The sequence below is a fragment of the Balearica regulorum genome, chromosome Z (assembly GCF_011004875.1).
Source record: "Balearica regulorum gibbericeps isolate bBalReg1 chromosome Z, bBalReg1.pri, whole genome shotgun sequence".
NCBI lineage: Eukaryota > Metazoa > Chordata > Aves > Gruiformes > Gruidae > Balearica > Balearica regulorum.
This window is the reverse complement of record NC_046220.1, coordinates 20,402,450-20,424,617: the sequence shown is the minus strand read 5'-3', so window position 1 is coordinate 20,424,617 and position 22,168 is coordinate 20,402,450. Positions and strand designations below refer to the sequence as shown.

The 22,168-nt window shown below is 38.2% G+C and overlaps 1 protein-coding gene across 6 annotated transcripts in view; it reads right to left on the bottom strand.

Annotated features, from left to right (window-relative positions):
- SNCAIP (synuclein alpha interacting protein) overlaps window positions 1-22,168 on the bottom strand; it is a 93,678-nt gene that overhangs the window by 61,265 nt on the left and 10,245 nt on the right. Inside the window, exon 1 of one of the 6 annotated variants that reach the window (XM_075739817.1) lies at window positions 16,042-16,103. The exons of 4 other annotated variants lie outside the window; for them this stretch is intronic. The gene's annotated coding sequence lies outside the window, so the exon portion shown is untranslated. Of the gene's footprint in view, window positions 1-16,041; window positions 16,104-22,168 lie in introns of those variants that run through there. One more of the 6 variants, XM_075739813.1, reaches the window with a different exon arrangement.

Genomic DNA, 22,168 nt, shown 5'->3' with positions numbered 1-22,168 from the left:
GATAATGAAGCCAGCTGTGTAGGTCAAAATAAAATCACTGTATGAAACATACATATACAGTTAAGAATGTCCTAGGATAAGGAGTTTGAACAAAATGCTTTTCTGCAGGTGTTATACTTATTGGCAAACAAAACCTTAGTCATTAATCTCCTTCATAACGCCCCACCCAAGAACAAAGCTGACCTTAAGACACCTGTTCTTGAAAAGTTATTAGAAGAAGAACCAGGAGGCAAATCTACAGTTTTAAGCTGAAAGAGATGGAAAAGTATATTTTTATTTCTTATCAAGTTGCTGAAGGTGAAGGACTATTAAGCATAACTGTAGTCTTAAATGGAAAAAAAGAAAAACCCCACACATTTCTTTAATGTGTTAGGATATTTCTGCTCCTTGCAATATGAGAAGGAAATTCTGGGAAGGAGAAACTGGAGAGGAAGGCAGCATGTAAGAAGACCCTCAGCTACCTCTTATGGGCTCTCACTGTGGCTGTTAGACTTGAGTGAGACAGTGTGAAAGGAGATGGCTACAAAAAGGTAAAAACAGAATAAAGCCCTCAGTCCAAATTGATATGACGAAAAGAAGTGGCTATAATGTGAAACTAACTGGAAGCTTTTCATTTTGCACAACTCCCAAATGCTGAATTTATTCTTAGAGGGAACCACTAACATCAGACAAAATCCTTGCAATGAAAGGAATTAGCTGTTGTGAAACGGCATGACACATTCAAGTCGACAGATTCTTTTCCACATTAGAGATTTTGCTTTCTTAACAGAAACATTGAATATCAGTATATTATTTTAAGGTTTATAGAATCATAGAATGGTTTGGGTTGGAAGGGACCTCAAAGACCATCTAGTTCCAACCCCCCTGCCATGGGCACGGACACCTTCCACCAGACCATGTTGCCCAAAGCCTCATCCAACCTGGCCTTGAACACTTCCAGGGATGGGGCATCCACAACCTCTCTGGGCAACCTGTTCCAGTGCATCACAACTCTAACAGGAAAGAATTTCTTCCTAACATCTAATCTAAATCTACTCTCTTTCAGTTTAAACCCATTACCCCTTGTCCTATCACTACATGCCGTTGTAAACAGTCCCTCACCATCTTTCCTGTAGGCCCCTTTGGGTACTGCTAAGCTGCAATTAGACCTCCCCGGAGCCTTCTTTTCTCCATGCTGAACAGCGCCAACTCTCTCAGCCTGTCCTCATAGGAGAGGTGCTCCAGCCCTCTGATCAGCTTCATGGCCCTCCTCTGCACTCACTCCAACAGCTAAATGTTATGCTTTAACGTGACATTACATCTTACTTGTGGCAAAGTGCACTCTCACTGTAATGGACTTGCATGGCAACGTTTTAATAGTGGGGCAGAGGCGGGATAACAGGGATGAGAAGCTTCCTGTGAGAAGCTGCTAGAAGCTTCCCCTACGCCTGACAGAGCCAATGCCAGCCGGCTCCAAGATGGTCCCGCCGCTGGTCAAGGCCAAGCCTATCAGCCACAGTAGTAGCGCCTCTGGGATAACTGAGTTAAGAAGGGGGAAAAAATAAAATGTGCAACAGCAACTGTAGCCAGAGAGAGGAGTGGGAATATGTGAGAGAAACAGCCCTGCAGACACCAAGATGGGGGAGGAGATACTCCAGGTACCGGAGCAGAGATTAGCCTGCTGCCCTTGGAGAAGACCACGGTGCAGCAGGCTGTCCCCCTGCAGCCCATGGAGGTCCATGATGGAGCAGATATCCACCTGTAGCCTGTGGAGGGCCCCACACCGGAGCAGGTGGAGGTGCCCAAAGGAGGTTGTGACCCCGTGGGAAGCCCATGATGGAGCAGGATCCTGGCAGGACCTGGGCCCCATGGAGAGAGGAGCCCACGCCAGAGCAGGTTTGCTGGCAGGACTTGTGACCCCCGTGGGGGATCCATGCTGGAGCAGTTTGCTCCTGAAGGACTGCACCCCGTGGGAGGGACCCACGCTGGAGCAGTTGGTGAAGAACTGCAGCCCATGGGAAGGACTCACGTTGGAGAAGTTGGTGGAGGACTGTCTCCCATGGGAGGGACCCCAGGCTGGAGCAGGGCAGAGTGTGAGGAGTCCTCCCCCTGAGGAGGAAGGAGCGGCAGAGACACCGTGTGATGAACTGACCACAACCCCCATTCCCTGTCCCCCTGTGCCGCTGCGCGGGAGGAAGGAGAGGAGTTGGGAACAAAGGAGTGAAGTTGGACCTGGGAAGAGTGGGGTGGGAGGACAGTGTTTTAGTTTTTGTGTTTGTTTCTCACTATCCTACTCTATTTTTAATTGGCAATATATTAAATTAATTTTCCTCAAGTTGAGTTTGTTTTGCCTGCAGCGGTAATTGGTGAGCCACCGCCCTGTCTTGATCTCATGATCTCATGAACCTATGAATCTTATTTTCTCCCCTTGTCCTGTTCAGGAGCGGGAATGAGAGAGCAGCTTGGTGGGCATCTGACCACCGGCCAAGGTTATGACAATGTCCCTCCACAGAGGTAAAGACTATCAGTCAGTTTATCTCTGTGACTATTGATACCAGCTCAAACCAAATAATTAAGTCAGTTTTAGAAACAAGATAAATGCCAACTGTATATGTACTGTCCTTCACAAATACAGGATTGTAAAATCTACCCAGTATCATTCCATAAGTTTATACCTGTACGAAGGAAGAATGAGAATTAAAATGTAAAAGTTTAAAGGTTAAAGACGCATGTGGACTGTATCACATACAAATAGCCTAAACACAAACCAAAGTTTCACTGACTTTCAATTTTTCACTGGAATTAAATGGATTAAAAAAACCCCATCCAGTATGTTTAAAAATCAATGGAAGAGATAAATAAAGCTACCCTAAACATGCTACATACTAAACTAGAATCAAGAAGCGACCTAAAGATTTTATTTTGCAATTAAAACTATTTTATTCAGGTAAAAAAACCTCCATAGCTTTAATAAAAGAACTACTATTCCTAGTTACTGCATATCTCAAGATTTTAGAACAAAAAGATTTCAACCTTTCAAACTTATTTTTTTGCTCTAAACTGCAAGAAGCCATTGAGACAAAAAAATGCTGCATCCATCCACAGCTGGCAAAAGGACTGCATTTCACCTACAGATGTACAAAATTCATCATGCCAGTCCAAGGTCTTGCAACATTACTTCCCCAAAATGCTATCTTCTGTCTTCTCAAAACAGAAGACTATGAAACACACAAAGGCTGAAGACAAAGTTGGTAACCAAAACACACACATTTTCTGTATGGAAAACTTCTCTTTCTGAAGATAATGTTCAGTTACATGTAAAGAAGAGGCAAGAGACTCATGCATTCTGTTTGCTATAAGATTTTCATTTTTTTCTGGAGGAGGTAAAACTAGACAGCAACTCAGGACAAATACTATGACCAAATAAGATTTCCCATGACTGTACTTAGAATCTTATTCAAAAGGTGCACTTTTCTGATACTATTTCACATAGCAGAACTACACTATGTATAATGCAAACCATATGGTAAGGATAGTACTCAGTTTTGTGGTTATTTTGAGACCTTTGCAATGGCTGAATCCATCCTATTACCAGAAATATAAACAATCCAAATACCATTTGCAAGCAGATCATAAGCACAACTGGTTAACTCCAAGGTAAAAATAATTGCAACCAAAATTGCAACTGCCAGCAATGGATGCCATGACATGAATAATATATTTCCAGCATCAACACCAAAGCAATACAGATGATTGTCTATAGCCTGCCAGCAGAAATGTCTGAAATGTAACTGATCAATTTTCATAACTGTATTTTGGAACCTAGTCATTAAATATTCCACAATATTTTAACCCCAAAAGGGATATTTCTTGTCTGGCAATTTGGCTTGCAGAGGCATATATACACACACACATTTTATACAGGTAAAAGAAATCCTGTCTGCTCTCAGAATTCACAGCTAAAAGAAGAAAATCACATAAATATCACCTATATGTACTGAAGAAAAAGTGTTTTTTATAGTTTCATGAAACAGTTCCACCAGGAGAAATCATCCAGTGAAAAATTACCATACAGAAATGTGGTAATACTAGTATCAGTGTAATAACATATTGCATATGTTGCATTGCGACAGATACTAAATAAGGATTAGGTTGTAAAATAAAGGGAAAAAACCCCAACATCCTTCTCCTTTTCATACAACAGCAGCAATCCTTTCTGTTTTTTCAAAACATAGATGTCCTCTGCTGTTATCCTTCTCAGCTAAAACTAGTAGTCTGAACTCAAACCCTGTAACTGATATTCAATATAAAATAGGTGAATGAGGAAGAAAGGGGCAAAGAAAGAAATTCTCAGTAAAAAAATAGTAATAATAAAAAAAAGCAGTGAAGTATTAGATACAGGGAACTAATTCATCAATTTCTGCAAACACTAAAACTCAGCTCTAGACTGAGGGCATGCACTACCTACAGGTGAAATGCTTACACTGTTCACAGATTTCTTTGTAAAGCTAGATCATGCCTTGAATTTGTCTCACCACACAATCTTAAAAAAGTCACACCTAGGGGCTGGTGTGCCTTTTGAGGATGAGTAAGACTCAATGTAGGAACGTCACAAATGCTTTAAAAGCCAGTCTTGCCACTGACTTTGTATTGTGAAGCCAATGGCCATCGCCTTATTCACACTAATGCACATCAGTCAAGATCAAGGCCATAGGTGAGCATTTGCTCTCTGTCAATTAATTGAGTGAATGAAGAGACTGGCATGACAGGCAGAAAGTAAGCAAGCATCAGGTTCAGTTTCTTGTTCTGTTTGCTCAATGCAAAACTGTGGAATAAAAAAAACCATAACTGATTTGTAGTAACCCCTTTGCAACAAGGTTGTAGTGAATTTGGTAGCTTCAGAAAGGAATCTGATCCAGTACCTCAGCCAAAAACAGTCTCAGTGCTGCATGTGAAAGACTAAATCTAAGAGGGGGCACAAGGGAAATGTCCTTATTGGGCCAAAACAAAACAACTGATTGAGAATGCGTCAGTTTAATTATTTATGGATACAGAAATAACAAGAACAAATAACAATAAAAAGATCTGCTGTCAATTTCAGTTGTAACTCTAAGAAATCCTACTAAATGTCACATGAGATTTTATTTTCCACATCTCAGAACTACTATACCAAAATATTTGGGGATTTACTTAAACTTTCAATCAAATATAAAGTAAATCAGATGTAAACACTTCTATAGTGGTTGGCAAAACGCTGTTTCCTTAAGAACAGTTAATATTAAAGATTTAGGCTTTAAATGCCAGAATGCCATAACGGTTGCTTTTTAATTAGGGGATAAGGTTACATTTTACAATTATAGGTCTGAGATAGCAAAATAAACATATTGCCCTTTCCTAAGCATCAGAGGCTATAGTAGCTCAAGATGAACAAGATTCTGGGGCAGAAAGGAGAGACTTTACATCTTTAATTTCAGCACACAGTACGTGTTTCAAGTAATGCCTGAAATCTGGTAAGTGTCTGAATTTTATTCCCTAACATTAAGAAAAACCAAGTTTCTTCACTTTCAAACAAATAGGACAGTTCATTGTTACAGTATGTTAAATCTATTTAGCATGCAGTGAAAAGCCCAACAGCCCATTAAAACCTTTAGCTCAGGAAGACACATCATCTGTCATAAGTAGGAAATATCCAGAACTTTGAATTCAGTTCCTCCATCCTCATATTCCACTGTGACAGTGAAGTTCTAGCAAAAATTAATTTGGCCTTGTAACCGTATTTACTACACAGTATAAGGAAAGCATTATATAGTATGTTCAGGAGCACTGCCATAATTAGGGGATATGGGAACTGCACTATTGAAAGCAAGCAAGCTTAGCCACTGGGTCCTAGCAAAGCTAGTCTGGGCTAACACCACCGCCTCTCCAGCTATCACACCTTTTACTGCTTCTCATGCTCCTCAGTGCCTAGCTGTGTGTTGTCTCATATTAAAGACTACAGGTTCTTTAAGTCAGATATTGTGTAGTCACTCTATATTTGTCCGGCTTTTCGCATAGCCTATGTGCTTGTCTATTAACAGAGCTCCATTGTACAAGAGTAATCCAATTAAATAATAAACATGATGTGAATACATTGCAATGGACTATGGAAGAGGTCATATTTGAAGCTTTGTAAGAGCTGACAACTGAAAGTCTCTATTCACCAAATACAGATGGCACCTCCACAGGTGATAAACGCAGAACACAAGGAGAAAGCATCAAAGACATAGAAAGCTTGTAGTTTCATCTATTTAGAATAGAATAGAATAGAGTAGAGTAGATTACTTGGGTACAATCAATAAATATTCAAGCATATGACTTCGACAATGTAAAGAGCAACACTGCGACTCAAATGGAGGTTTGTTTGCTTTTAAGTACACCACTTTAGCTTCATGGTTAGACTACGTTAACACTTTTAAGTCATGTAAGTGTTTACACTATTATAATGCAGTGCATTACGTAACCAATTTTGTTACCTTCTAGGGCTCCCAAATTGTTTTTTCTAATTACATGAAGTAACATTTTTTCTATTACTTGTCATGCTGAGTGTCTGGATTGCCTCTTACTGACCGAGCACCTCCATTGTACTAGTTTGTTTTACTTACTTTTCTTCCTTCTATGTAAGCCAAGAAAAATATATCATGCAAAGGATTATCTGTTCAGTCAAATTTAAAATATAAAAATCTAAAGAGAAAGCTCAATAGGAGCAGGGAGAGATGAATTTTAAATAACAATTTATTGTAAAAAAAAAAAAAAAGAAAGTTAACAGTGAGGCTGAAAAGTTATGTGATTTATTTCAGTGAAGGAATGAATTGAGACCAGAATTACCTTATCCCTTATCACATTTATTCAGAAGTCTTCCTGAGTTTAAAAGTTCACAGCAGCAATTCATAATAGTATGATACTTCTAAAACAAGTCAAAATAAAAGCACTGCTTTTAATCATCACACAAGTACCATCACTGCACAAGCTACACCGATAGGACAGGAAGAAAGAATGCAGCAAAGCACAACAATTTTCCAAGACCAAAAGATGCTATTTTTAAAATTTAACTTCAGAAAAACTCTGCATTCCAGACATGCAGAAACAATCCACCAGAAGCCCTGAAGAGGCACAAGTACTGAGCCCAGGTCTGTTCCTAATGAAGTCAATGCACATTCAGCACTGGTTTTAGATAAGAACAAATGTATTTGTTTCTGGCCAAATGTAATTGAACTTCTCCTCGTCATCTACCTAGACCTCAAGATCACATATTCATCTTTATTGCTTGGATATAAAGCAATCCTATGGAGTCTTAAGAGAGATGATCTTGAAGAAGTCATGTAGAGGTAGGTAATAGTGTATCATTCACCCACTCTATCTTCTACCCCCATGAATTGCATGGAAAATTCATCACAACTTGAGGCATATTAACATCAAGTATTTTTAGCAATTACAGTCACTGACACTATGTAGTCTGTAAGAAATACGTACATCAGAATGCTTATTAAGACACCATTGCTCATGTTTGTTTGGAGGTTTTTAGCACACAGAATAGTAGTCCACATAACTTACTGCAAAAGTGAAGTGTTACTCAGAGGATGACATCTGAGCTCCACTAAAGTACAAGCAACCTTTGCCATTAATATTTGTGACTAAGATGTCACCCACTTTAAGGCAAGGAGTGTCTATTTGGCTGTTAGGAAATACTTCCTTCTTGCTTTTCTAAATACTACTCCATTTAGTGTTCTCATGAATAACTGTTACATTTAATATTAAGGGAGAGTGATTCTACTTCTTCATTTCCAAAAGAAAAACAGCAATCTAACAAAAATAAATCAATATTCAGGCTACTGATTGATCTGACTAACTGAAGAGCTGTTTTTACTATAAAAGAACTTGAAAGACATCTGCTCACTGCAAACCACCCCAGATTTCTCATAAAAACCCCATCCTTTCCTCCCCATGCTTTTATATTTCCTTTAAGATTCAAGCATAAGGAAAACTGGACTCCAAGCAGTGAGACAGAATATATGTACTTTGGCATTCTGGAATGAGGCCTAGAAAAATAAACTTGTTTGTTTCAATTAGTCTTGAAGGAGAAACCTTTGGAGTTGGAAATTAATAGCTGTTATTTCAAAAATGAAACTGCATATGTGATTCAAGCACTGTACAAAAGCTAAAAGCTAATGCACTGTGTGCTTAACTTTAATGACAGGATGAAAACAAATAAGAGGTCAGCTAATCTGTTGAAAAAGAAATACTTCATTGGCTGTATTTGATTAATTTATGTATTTATTACCTTTGAACTACTACAAGGCTATTTGCTCTTATTATGAATTATCCTACAGTCATACAATATTAATACGCTTACTTCATTGTACTCTAGCTTATATGGCAACTGTTTCAGTTATTTCACACCAGCTAACTCTTTCTATGGGCTTTAAGACTCACCAACTTGCAGATCAAAACCAGATCAAACAACTCCCCTCTGAAAATTACGTATGTACATGTCGGTATAAATGGAGGGAAAGACCGGACAGAAACCTCGTTAGAACACACAGCAAGAATACATGCAGTTCCATTACCATAACTTATTTTTATAATGCCACTGTTTGTAGTGATCTAGTGATAACAGAGGCCAGAGCAGGGACAGTAGCTGTACTCGATGCTCAGTGCGCATTTGGAGTGGAACATACAGTTGCTGCCTTGGATGCAATCTGCAGCCAAACTGTAAGGAAAGCAGGTGGTGGGATTTACTCCAACTTCTAACATCTTAGCTCTTGCAACAGAAGTGGAATCTGGTCTGGCTCTGCCATTTATCCACTTGCCAACTCATGCTAGTAAGAAAAGCAGTGCTTTATCTGAGGTACCACGCACAGAGGTACAGTTTCCACTGACTGAAAGCCCTGCTGCAGCATCCTTTCCTCTCCACTGTGACATGTTGTTATACTTCTCGCACACAGGGACCTCATTCCTTGTTTAGTGATTTTCCATATAAAAAAGAGATTTTACATCTGAGGGAAGATAAAATGAAGCAATGTTCATTCTTCTCAGCCATTCTTTGTTAAAGGGCATTAAACTAGTCAAGTGTGGAAAATATCCTGTAGTTCTACTTATTTCCAATGCCACTTTCATCCCACTTACCCAAGCTGCGGAGTACTACTTCCTGCCAGCCACTGACCCTATTTGGGCATGATGGCTACTCCCTTCACTTGTTTAAAAGGGGTCTTTAAATGGTAACGAACTTCTACTTCTTCCCTTAAACTGTTCTATGAACATATATTTAACCTCATGTTATCTTCAGTTACCACTTATTCTCAAAATGAATTTGTTCAGTCTTCCCACTAAACATTTTGTGACAGTGTGACTCTAAAATGACAAAGTGTTTCTGCTTAATGTAGAGAGTAATAGTTCTCAAATCTCTCTTACAGGAGAAATACTAATGTGCATTTAAAGTTATCTACTTGTAAATTTAAAACGCAGTCATCTAGAGGTATATGAAATAGTTACCAAAAAGAAAAAAAAAAAAAAAAGCAAAAGCAAGCTACTTAAATTGCAACATTCTTATCATTCAGGTATGAAAGAACCACATTTTCCATACTTGGTTTTCTCATATGAAATGTTCCAACGGTTTCCAAAAAATGGACACTTGAGGCAAACAGTACACTTATAAGCAGAAATTTTAACAGCAAAGATTGAATTTAAAATTTATGTTTTCCCTAGTCTTCCTTTTGCTGTTTATGTACTTGTAGAAGCCTCCTGTTAGCCTTCACATCCTTTGCCAGATTCAACTCCAAGTCGGCCTTGGCTTTCCTAACCTTATCCATGCAAAATCAGACTACAACTCTACTGCTCTTGGGTTACCTGCCGTTGTTTCCACATCATGTACACTTCATGTCTGAGCTCAGTCAAGACCTCCTGGTTCATCCATGCACCAAGCAGGACTGACTCCTGCCACCTGTGCTTGATTTTCTGCTTGTTGGGATGGATTTTTCTTGAGCTTGGAGGTGGCCCTTGTGTATCGACCAGTGCTTTCAGGCTCCTCCTCTTTCCACGGCTGTAAATTATTGGATTCTTCCAAGCAGGTCTCTGAAGACATGTACGGACTAGTATTGGTGGCTGTTATGTTAACAATGACTTCTTTCTCTAAGTACTTATTTTCTATTACTTTGCTAGCTTATAAATTTGTGTGAAACTAAATAAAAGAAAGCTTACGTTTCAAACACTGGATATCATAATGCTAGTAATTTAGGATATCCAACATTGACAAATAAATTCAAGGGAGAGATGAAGACTAATTTTGCATTTTATATATATTTTTACAGGTTGGCATGGTTTCAATGCTTTTTAATTTTAGTGTCCTTCTTATATATTGAAGTATTTAACAGAGAAAAGAACAACAAAGAGACAATACTGTTTAAAGACTTTTTAGGGTGTATAGAAACAGAAATACCTATCAAAATAATTGTTTGCATAATCATGATATAAACAAGCTGCAATTAGGATGTTCTTATCATTTCATTATGCTGCTCATTATGACCAAGATATCCTGTTTGTTCTGCCTGTTGAAACAGAAAAAAACCCCACCAAACCCTATTCATGAAAGCAATTCTTTACAGTGTTTCAAAAGGAAGCTGGAGCTGGTAAACACATGTTCTTATGGGAAATTGCCATAATCCTGACTACATCTCAGCAGGCTCTGAAAATATTTCTCACAAAGTCTCTTCTATAAAATCTAGAACATATGTATGACAGACTAAGTTTCATGGCCTTTTAAGGAACTTGCTAGATTAATGAAGAGGGCATTACTCTTGCGTTTCCTTTCAAATGTCTGCCTTTTGCTACAAGTATTCTGCAATATTTGTTTTCTCTCCTATTTTCATTATTTCTGCACTTTCATCAGTCTGTGAAAGCGGCCATGAAAGTTTACATCTAGACCCCCACTGACAGCATCTTACTGTAGGCTTCTAATGCAGTATATCCAACACAGTCTATTGATAAATGCATTTCATTACATTCATACCATTAAGCTCCTACCATTCTTCCAGGACAATTATCAGAAAAATCAATACAGTTGTTATTTTTTATGTGGTTGCTAAGAGGTTTTGAAATTGATCTTACCATTTTTTTATTACTATTGACTGATACGTCAAAAAGAACACAAACAGATCAACACAGCTCCCCTACTAATTGTCATTCAGCTAAATATCTATAAGCCATTAGGGACATATAAAAGTCACAAATTTCTGGATGGGCAACACTAACATTGATGAAAATTTTAGAAAACTTCACCAGTTGAAAAATGCAGATCACTCTTTACAATCTAAAATGGACAGCATGATTTCCTCAGCTATTTTTTCTTCACTACTTCTTTTCTGAGTTTTCATCCTCTTGCATTAAACAAGGCAATGCAGTCAAAGAAAATGAGATCACACTAGACATGGAAACATTCTGAATGCAACTATAGGAAAATGTAAGAAACATCTTGAACTTTTTATTCCAATATATTCCAAATATAGTTATTTCATATTCCAAATCAGACACCTAGCAATTAGTCTTCCTGACGAGCTCTGTGATCCTGTATAACCTACTGTAATTATCCATTTTTACCAAAACCAGAATCAGTAGCAGACAGAACCCTGCTAGGACTATTGTGTATATTGTCTCTGAAAGCATCTATCATCTCTTCTCTCAATTGCTATTTTTTCCAGAATTGTTTACCAGACAGATGAAAAAGCACACCTTGTTGTCTTCCACTCACTGGAATAATACTGACCTTTATGATTTGTGCAACTTTAATATACATGTTTAAAAGACAACACAGATAAGGAAAGGGAGTGGGTAGACTTCTACCCTGTGTAATTTACTACATTTGTAAAAAGTGGATTTAGAACTCCTCCATTCTGATTTACCAGTATTTTACTCTTACTGACACTTTATTGGTAAAAATAGCTGCAGAAAACACAGGAGAGAGAAAGGAAAAAGTAGACCTTCAATGAACATACAGAAATTTACAACTAATGCCCTCCATATGGAAGTATCACAGATGATACCATTGGTTTTTAAACCAGTATGCTTTCCTCTACCACATGCAAAAATACTGCAATAGTATTTTTAACTTTTTGGATGTCAGTTGGCCACAATGACTTGCTACTACAGTTGGAAACCAGACCACAGATGTCCTACCGCTAAAGTTTAAATCTATCTTGGGTTTGACTCCACACTATAAATTACTAAAACAAACAGAAAAACTTTTCATTTGCACTTCTGTTTATTTCCATCTAGGAGTCTACTCTCCAGACAACTATTCAGACTCCCCTGCTCCTATACATGTGACTCTTTTAAAGCTCAAGATTTTAAGTGCTCTGCCTAAAGGACTCTAGCTACTTCTGTGGGTGTCACTGTTAATTAAGGACACATGGAAAGGAAATGAAGGAGCCAAAAAGCAGCCTTGTTGTCTGGAAAAACACCAGAATACATGGATATGGGTGACAACAGTAGGAGAAATCAGAGCTGGATAACAGGAAATGTTTGCAGCTGAGAGAAACCGTCTAGTGCCTCTTGTTCAAGCATACGAAGAAGCTGAATGACTCAAAAATCAGCCTCAAATGAATGAAAAATTGGGGCAATGACCTCAAAGTTTCAAAGGTAACAGAAAAACAATAATATTAACAAGGATCAGCCTATCAAAACTGTTAAAAACACAGTTTAGTTTCTTTTTTATACTCTACTCAAACTTCATTGCACAAGAAGTGATTCATAAAACTATCAGACCATGTAGTGAGCTAGACAGTGAGAACCAGGAAGTTTAATAGCTAATGATGATCAGATAGGGCCTGGTGATGAACCAGAATGGGACAACAGAAATACACTTAGTTACTGATTTGTAACTACACTTTTTACTCAGCAGTAGCTTCATTTTAGCTCCACACCAACTACATTTCTGTTCAAGGCAACAAGAAAGCATGCCAAAACCAGATGGTTCTGATCTCCATTAACTATTTACTAATACCCAATTCTGATTTCTAGCTGCCAGCCTTCACAAGTGAAATTATGCAACCATATCACTTAGGATGACCTCTGAAAGGGACTGTAATTTAAGATACAGAAACTGTATGCCTGAGCTGCTTATCACACAAAGAGAAGGACTGAGCTCTCACTGTTGAGCTACCATCTCCATTCCCAGTCCCCCCAACTCCTCTACCTGCACTGAGATAGCCTGTACTGCACTCTTGAACTCTTCTCTAGTAATGACTATTGGGCCCATCAGGAACAGCTGTTACGTTTAGCACAATCTGTTGACAGGGGCTATTGGAAGAATGTACGGCCAAATACCACAATCTCTGTTTATTCACTAAAAATTATAACAACCAACATTTCTTGTCCTAGTTCTAGGAGTGTGTAAAGAATAAAATTAGAAACTGGGAATACATCTATTTACTGAGGAAAAAAAAACAAACTGAGAACATTTGGCAGACAGCAGCTTAGCTTCACAAGCAAATATTTAGTTACCCGCAACTGACAAGTAAGCAGAAACACTGATTGGCTACATTTGGTTTAAAATCTGCGTAAGTAATTTAGCATCAATGTTATAATGTTTAGTTTTTAAGTAAACAATATTGTCTGAGGAAAGCTTGCGCTTGTGGATAGTAGCACTATAATTTGTAGTTTTATTAACATAATTTTCTGCATCTATAAAGCAAATAATCAGTGTTGGCACATGACCAAGGTACAAGTGTAGTTACTTTACTGGGATTAAATGCAGTTGGCGAGTCAGTGTTGTATGACTGTTATTCCATTTTTTGAACAAAGGAATATTTCTTTTACTGCCTCTTTTTCCCACGCACACATACACTGAAACAAGCAACAACACTCCAGGTAGGATCTGTCCCAGTTCCAGGAAGAGAAGACAGCTTTAATACTGTTCAGAACAAATCAGTGCCAGTTGCAGCTGTTTAAGAGATTATTCCTTTTAAGCCAGCTCCAATCGTTTCCATTCACTTGTTGCAAGGTAAAGGGGCATTACATCTGGTGAGCAGGGAGGAACACGGATTTCCTGGTTCATATATCCTATTACACATAAGAAAGTGTTGCCAACTCCAGAATTTGCATTGTGGAATACTGTCAAAGTTAGGAACCTTATGTGGTCCAGGATGTTCATATGGTGCTTCAATTATACAAATGATTCACTGATCTTTATCATAGCTGTACAGTCTGAAAAGGAACTCTGGATTGCAATGTCAGTTCAGCACTTAGCTGCTACTGATGAATATGGTCTTAGGTTGCTTGTTATCTAGCAAATCTATCTTTCAAGAAGCATATTTTTGCTACTCAAAAGTCAGCTGTAGCTCTCACAAATGCTCTTATGAGATGAGAGATGATGTCTTACAATTCCAGAAGAACCCTGGCTGGGCAAAGAAAAGACTGCATTGTCTGCAGCTGTCAGAGTACTCTGCTAATTACTGATTCAGACTCACATAAAATATGAATGTCCCTTATGTCGTCATCATCAGCTCTTCTTTGTGAATAGTTGCAATATCGTAGTGAAACCTTAAGTGAATGGCAGAACAGATACTGTGCTGAACAAGCAGTTATTCAGACATAAATTTTGCAACTTTACTGTCCTAAAACTTTATTGAGTTTAGAGAAGGTAGAATAACACGGTTAGGTAAATTCTGAATCTGCCTGAATTCCTTGATCCAACAGAGTCTCCAACCCTAATAGCTGAGTTCTCAAAGTTCTCACCGTTTATGAAGAATTTCACTTACTTCGCTGTTCAAACGCTCAAAGATCCAACACAGTCACAAATGCAGATAAGAAACTGAGGTTTGTAGCAGTACTGTTCTCTGTGGATTTGCAGAAACACATGCAGAGCCATAGGAAGTGCTGGAAAGTCATACAAAGAAACTACTAAGCAGCTTATGGGGGAGTTTCGATAAGAGATGAGGCACATCTGTAGAACCGTAACTGGTAAAGACAATAGTATCTCCTCTAACTGACAGATTTAAACTGTGACACAGCCCATCACCAAAATACTTACAAAGCCACATTCTTCCCTGCAAGATTACTTAACTTCGCACTTGCCTGCAGGTTAGTTAAGGCTTGTATAAATTCTCTAAAAATGTAGCAGGACCTTTTAACCAGTTATTTCCATGCTAAGGAACGTTAATTGAAGTCAGATCTCAGTAAGATCTTTCAGAAACAGAAGTCTCACTAGGACAGAATATACACCATTGCATACTTGTGTATATACAGAAATTAAGAGTGTACATAACAAAAAATTGTACAGAATATCATGCTCTATTTGATATACTACAAAGCCTAAAATTCAGATTTACACTGAACAACCAGAAAGGATTTGCTGCTGTGAGATTCACCTACCCGCCTGAAAATCAGTGCTGTGAAATCGGCCAGTCTCCAAAACTGAACTCCAGGGAAGACAGTTTAGTCCCCAGAGGTCATGACATATGTGCACTTCTCAGTTCAGAAATCTGAAAAGCTCCCTATGATTCTGGAAAAGAGCAAGCACTGATTATCCTCCTGCTTTCACCAATGAATAATGTAGCAATTCTGGCATCAGCTGTGCTGGCTCCAAATCACCACCTCTCTCAGCCAGGACAGGGCACCTTAGAGTACACCACAGACTGTTACTAAGGGATGCAAAAAAAGGATTACTCTCTCTTTCTTCATGTACACTAAATTTAGTTTTCAAATTTAGAAAGAGAAAGAGAATTACTTCCTTCTCCCTGCACAATTATGGTGATGTAAATACAGCACTGGTGATTTTTTCACTTTCTCAATTTTATGGAAGCAATTTCCCTCAAAGTAGATTATTTATGGAGGCCCATGTCTAGAAGAATTGTAATCTGCAAGTATTTTTAAAAGATTTTTTAAGTGCTGTAATTTTTCAAGCATCCTGTTTGGTTTAAACCACTCCATTTACGGGAAAAGAATTTTTGTGTCAGTTGGTCCTGGCAAAACTCACATTTTTCACGTTGCAGTTGTAGATCTAAAATACACGTAGGAAACACTATTACACTATACCTGTAGTTAAAACATCATTTTCAGTTTCTCCCCCATGACAGCAATCAACCTTAACATGTTTTTAAAACTAAAAAAAAAAAAAACCCTAAAAAAAAAAATGTTTTTTTTAACTTGGATTCTGAATGGTTTCAAGAATAAAACTTCCAGCAATGGATTGATACTGCAGGATTTTCTTATGCAGGTTCTAACAAGATTGAATTTATGATTCATCATGTTGCACTATGCCCATAATCAAAACAACTTCTGAAATGCAAGATCTCAGCAATAAGTAAAAAGCAGCTCTGTTAAGAATGTCTGTGAAAGGGCTTTTTCCTTTGCTTATTGAAATGCTGAAAAAACATAAAGGACATAATAAAAATGAATGGACTAAAACAAAACAAAACCAACTCAACCAAAGGGAAAAAAAAAATACATACCTTATCAAGGTATGACTAAGATTAAATTAGACCAGAAGCACAATCTGGAACAATCAGTAATAAAAAAGAACATGCACAACAGTGGGAAATCTGCCATTGATGTATTTTGAAGCACTGAATGCACAAAAGCTCAAGTTTAAATTGGGCAGCTAGTAACTAGTTCATTGTACCTCCTCTGTGCTTTAAAAATATTTTCTTAAGCAGAGCTACCCAAAGAAGTCTTCAAATACATTTGTTTTGAGTATCAGTAATTTAACACTAACACTAAACCCAGGTTAAAATAATACATTCACATACAGATCAGGAGATTGTGTATGACATAACTTTCCATGGAAAATTACAACTGAGCAGAAATATCAGGAATTAATAATTCTGTTCTTCAATCATTTTTAGAAATGTGAAATCTGACCAGAAAAGCTTGCTTAACAGAGTAAGCTTAAAAGATACTCATCTTTTTTCTCTACTTTCTGCAAAATTTTGGGAAAAAAACCTGCTTCTAATCCAAAGTGTGACTCCTAGGAGAAAATGCACATACAATATCTGCAATTACTAGACAAAGCCCACTGCAAATTGAATTTATGACTTTACAAGTGAAAACATAGCAGCTGTATTTTATATAATTGGGTTGAGTCAATTTTTTTTTTTATAACTACCTCTTATATCAGTAAATTCTATGGCACAAATAAATTTTATTTCATGTTACCTATCTGTTCTACTTTAAATACCAATGGCAATGCAGGAAGTTCATAAATGTGAATCCTCAGGAGGCTTACACGCATCACTGAGAACAGTAAAATGAATGGTTACACATCTGCAGTCTGAACTTTGAGATGAATACAAGCGAATTGTGAATGCGCATTTTTCAAATGATTGCACCCATTATTTTCCACTGACTCATGGCTGTTGGCAGAAATGAATAATACATTTTAATATACTATAGAGGTTCAACATCACAAACACAGAGAGTATGTATGGGTATATATCCATCTTCTATGCATACATAATGCTAAAGCAATAGGTTGTCATCTGTTTTTAATACTAAAACACCAAATAATTTATAATGCAGAACTGTAAAATATATATAGAACACTGCATCAATCATGTAAAAGTACTAGTGCTGTTCAACATTTCTGTAAATCCTCCATTAAACTTAGATTTGAGACTGAACCAAAGACTTATATGGATCAAGTCATGGTTGCTTGGAACAATGAAAGAGAGACATAAAATGCTGTGCTATTTCATGTCAAGACCATTTGCAGTTCACTTCATTATTTCAAAGAATACTAGTGACTGAAATACAGTGCACTCCACATTAAAGCCAATGCTTATTCCTTTTCCTTACTTCAGGAGGCAACTACTAAATGACAATTAGGAGATCAGCTGACAGGACTCCTAAATTATTTGACACAATCAGTACACTGCTAATGTAACCAAAGAAACAGCAGAGACTTGTGCAGCTATTTGGTAACATTGACAAGTAAGAAGGAATTAACTATTTGAATACTAACAATATCTTGCTTTGCATTTCCACATTCCCTATCAAGCCATTAGTCAAGACTACCACCATGACTCGTTCTGTATGGAAAACACACAGAAAAATGCAAATTCAGCCATTATATCCTGAATGGCTCCTGAAAGTACAAAGCCCATGTGTGGCCTAAAACTACTCCATAAAACTTTACCAAAGTAAAGAAACACCACGTGAGAAAGCGTGTGTGAGCATACATACTGTCCTTGTATTGACTTGAGTAAGACTTTAGACACGTGCATTTTTAGGACATTTATACATAACATTCAGGAAATGAACAGTTACATATGATTTCCAATCAACTTGAGAAGAAGGTGACACATACAAATACGCACGATACTTTGCTTTAACAACAGTTTACTCCAGGTACAGCTTGAAAAGTACTGTGCCATAACAGCGTTCACAACTTCTAAAGTCTTTTGGCAAAGGTAATGAATGTTCAACATCTGCTGTTGAAGTTCATGAACTATAGAAATAAAAAAAGATGCCTTCTTTTGGTAGCCTAGTTCTTCTGTAAAAATCCAAAAATAATACACCCTAGTAACAGCATCCACAAGGAATCAGATACTTGGCCCTGAAGTAAGACAGAGCAGCAAAGGGCTTATGGCAACTACCACTGCTAATGTAGGCTCCAGCACTTATGTTAGGATGAAATCAAGCATAGCAGAGCTCAGCCTTTCCAAACCATGCATTGGTTTGGGGGGAGGTGGGGAATTCTGAGTCAACATCTTTAATAAAGCAGATGTGACTCACTGCACTCTCATTTAAAAATCAGAAGCTGAGGTGTTTCCTTTTTCCACTGAATCAACGGCAGCAACACTGGGGGCACTAGCACCAGGGCAGTGATCCTTTGGAAGTTTCCACTCACAGTAAAATCAGTTCAATTAAAACATAGTATCTGACAGTGTAGTTTTCTGACACAGTGCTCAAACCCCCACCTTGGTTTATCTCCTTAAAGCCACACAACACCCTTATTCACCTTATCTTCTACAGTGGCACTGATCACAGGAAAATGTGGAATTCATTTAATCAGTATACCACCCCCATAAATCTTTCTAAGCTGCTTTTTTCATTAAGAACACACTTCATTTATAACTGTTGTTTCAATAAACCAAGTAATCTGAGATATCTTTGCTCAATATATTTTGAATGCTGAAAGCATCTGTTAGATCACGTTGGGTTTTTATTATTATTTTTAAAATAAGAAAAAGGCATTTTTCAAAATCTTCCATGCATCTTTAATTTTCTCATTTAAATTCTTCAACCCAAATTCAATAATCATCCATTAGAATTTCAACACCTTGTAGTCCCATAGCGATCTGTTCAATTACTTTTAGAAATATCCTGGGAAAGAACTAATGCCAAACAGTACTCTCAAGTTTGTAACATTCAAATGCTGTATTTGAAGTTAGAAATTTAGAACGTGCCTCATTTACATTTGCCTGCCAAAATATATATCCTGCATTTAGTCCCATGATGATTTTTTGCTTCATGTGAGCTTTAATTATAAATTCAAGGGAAAACTCGTATGTAAGTAACATTCCCCGCAAGGGTCACAATTTGTCAAGTATATCCACTGTTTGTGTGAAGTCTCTACGCTGCCCTCTTCGTGTCTGGAAGACCTGTCTCTCTGCAGCGAGGGCCAAACCTCTCTCCTACTCTATCCTCCACCTGCAACCTTTTTTTTCCTCTTTTTTAACCTTTGGACAATCAAGTCTACTGTCCCATCCTTCGCACACTGAAATTCGTTAGGATACTCAATGGCTAAATTGTGAGAAACTGTAATACTCCAAACTTCAAATTCAAACTTTCCATTGATGCAAAGTGGGTTTTACTCATGGTCATGATCTGGGGCACCGGTGGGAAAACAGCATTACACCGCCATTTGGTATGTGAGTCTGTCTCAGGCAGGGCACATTACGCAGAGCATCTATCTGCACATATGGTGGCCGCAGGCCAAAAACCCCCAAACCCTGAAGTCAAAAACTCACTCATAAAACCTCACTCTCCTTGTCACTCAGATCATCCCACTTTCATTTGAGACTACGTGATGAATTACACCAATTTAACTGTATGTATATATTATAGGTATATACTTTCAAAGCAAACAAATACTACTAAAAAGCATTCAAAAAATTTACTGCACATATTAATTTTTCTCATAATTAGCAATGGCATTTGACCACTAACATCTATGCGAATATCTATATTTTGATAAAATTAAAATTGATAAAGGACAAAAAAACATGACAATTTTTTGTACCTCATTTTCTAGACAAAGCCTAGAATATTGTTTGCTAAAATTCTTAGAAGTTAAACAGCATAAACTACTGTAAAGTTAAAGATTGTCAAACAAGAACTTTTTGTTTCAGTCAAAGTTTGGTGGAAACTGGAAAATTCAATGAAGAACAGCTGTAATATTGTAGTGTCTTCTTTTAGGGATTCCTAAAACCCTTTACAAAGATTGAATTACCTTTTTGAAACTATGTTAAAGCAATAAACCTCACTACATCAAAAACCACAATGTTACAAAAATTGTGCATGGAAACATTAATTTCCTTGCACTGGTTTTGATACAGAGTCTAACTGAAGGATCACACTTTGTTTTACAAAAGGATATCTACCTCATGCAGGGCACAACCAAAACTAGTCAGAAATATCAGGTGGCTATTTCCATTTCTTGTTTTCCCCTACCCAGCATTTAGCTAGTCTAAATCTTATTTATTTTAGCCTAAGCCCTACAGTGAATGGAAGATCATTTTCATCTTTACTGCTTTTTCAAGGATGCTCATCAGTATTGTCAAAACGTTTCACAAACATTCATTAGTTCATTCACTCTCCATTACAAGATGAGAAAGCATTATTGTCCTCATCCAGAAACTGGAAACAAAGGGACTTACAGGAAGCCACAGGATAACACAGGATCAGAAATGTATGTGGGAGTACTTGCATATCTGTCCATATCACCAGACTGCACTGATCGCTGCCAGAAGTGGGAGATAGCTCGCACTGCCATTCTTCTATGTATCAGATGCCAAAAGGCTCAACATAGACAACCCAAACATGAAAGCATACAGCTTTTCTCGCTACCTGCCATATAATGATTTGGGTTTCATGCTTAGCACTATAGAAGATCACCATCACAGAGGCAGAGACACAGGCTAGTCAGTGTTGCCTTGTCCATACGAATTGCAGTGATGTCTCTTCGCAGTGTTTTGCAGAATCACAGAACAGTTGAGGTTGGAAAGGACCTCTGGAGGTCATGTGGTCCAATCAGCTGCTCAAGCAGGGACATCTAAAGCCAGTTGCCCAGGACTCCATCAAGGCAGCTTTTGAGTATCTCTAAGGCTGGAGACTCCACCAGCTCCCTGGGCAATCTGTACCAGTGCTTGGTCACCCTCACAGTGAAAAAGTGTTTCCTGATGTTCAGACGTAACCTCCTGTTTTCAGTTTGTGCCCATTGCCTTTGGTCCTGTCACTGGGCACCACTTAAAAGAGCCTGGCTTTGCACTCCCTGCACCCTCCCTTCAGGTATTTATATACATCAATGGGATCCGCCTGATCCTTCTCTTCTCCAGGCTTAAAACTCCCAGATCACTCAGCCTTGCCTCACGTGCGATGCTCCAGTCCCTTCATCATCTCTGTGACCCTTTGCTGGACTCTTTCCAGTATGTCCATGTCACACTGGGGAGCCCACCACTGGACACAGCACTCCAGGTGAGTAGATGGAAAGGATTACCTCCCTTGACCTGCTGGAAATACTTTGTTTAATGCAGCCTAGTATACCTTATGCCTTATTTGCCAAAAGGGCACGTTGCTGCCTCATGTTCAGTTTGGTGTCCACCAGGATCCCCCGGTCCTTTTCTGCCAAGCTGCTTTCTAGTTGGATGGCCCTCACCTTATATTGGTGTGTGGGGTTGCTCCTCCCCAGGTGCAGGATTTTGCACTTATGTGGTTCTTGTCAGCCCATTTCTCTAGCCTGTTGAGGTCCCTCTGGAAGGCAGCATGACCCTTTGGCATATCAGCCACTCCTCCCAGTTTTGTGTTACCTGCAAAGTTGTTGAGGGTTCACTCTGTGCCATTATCCAGATCATTAATGATCATGTTAAACAGGACTGGACCCAGTATTGACCCCGGTGGTACACTGCTAGTCAGTGGCCTCCAACTAGACTTTGTGCCACTG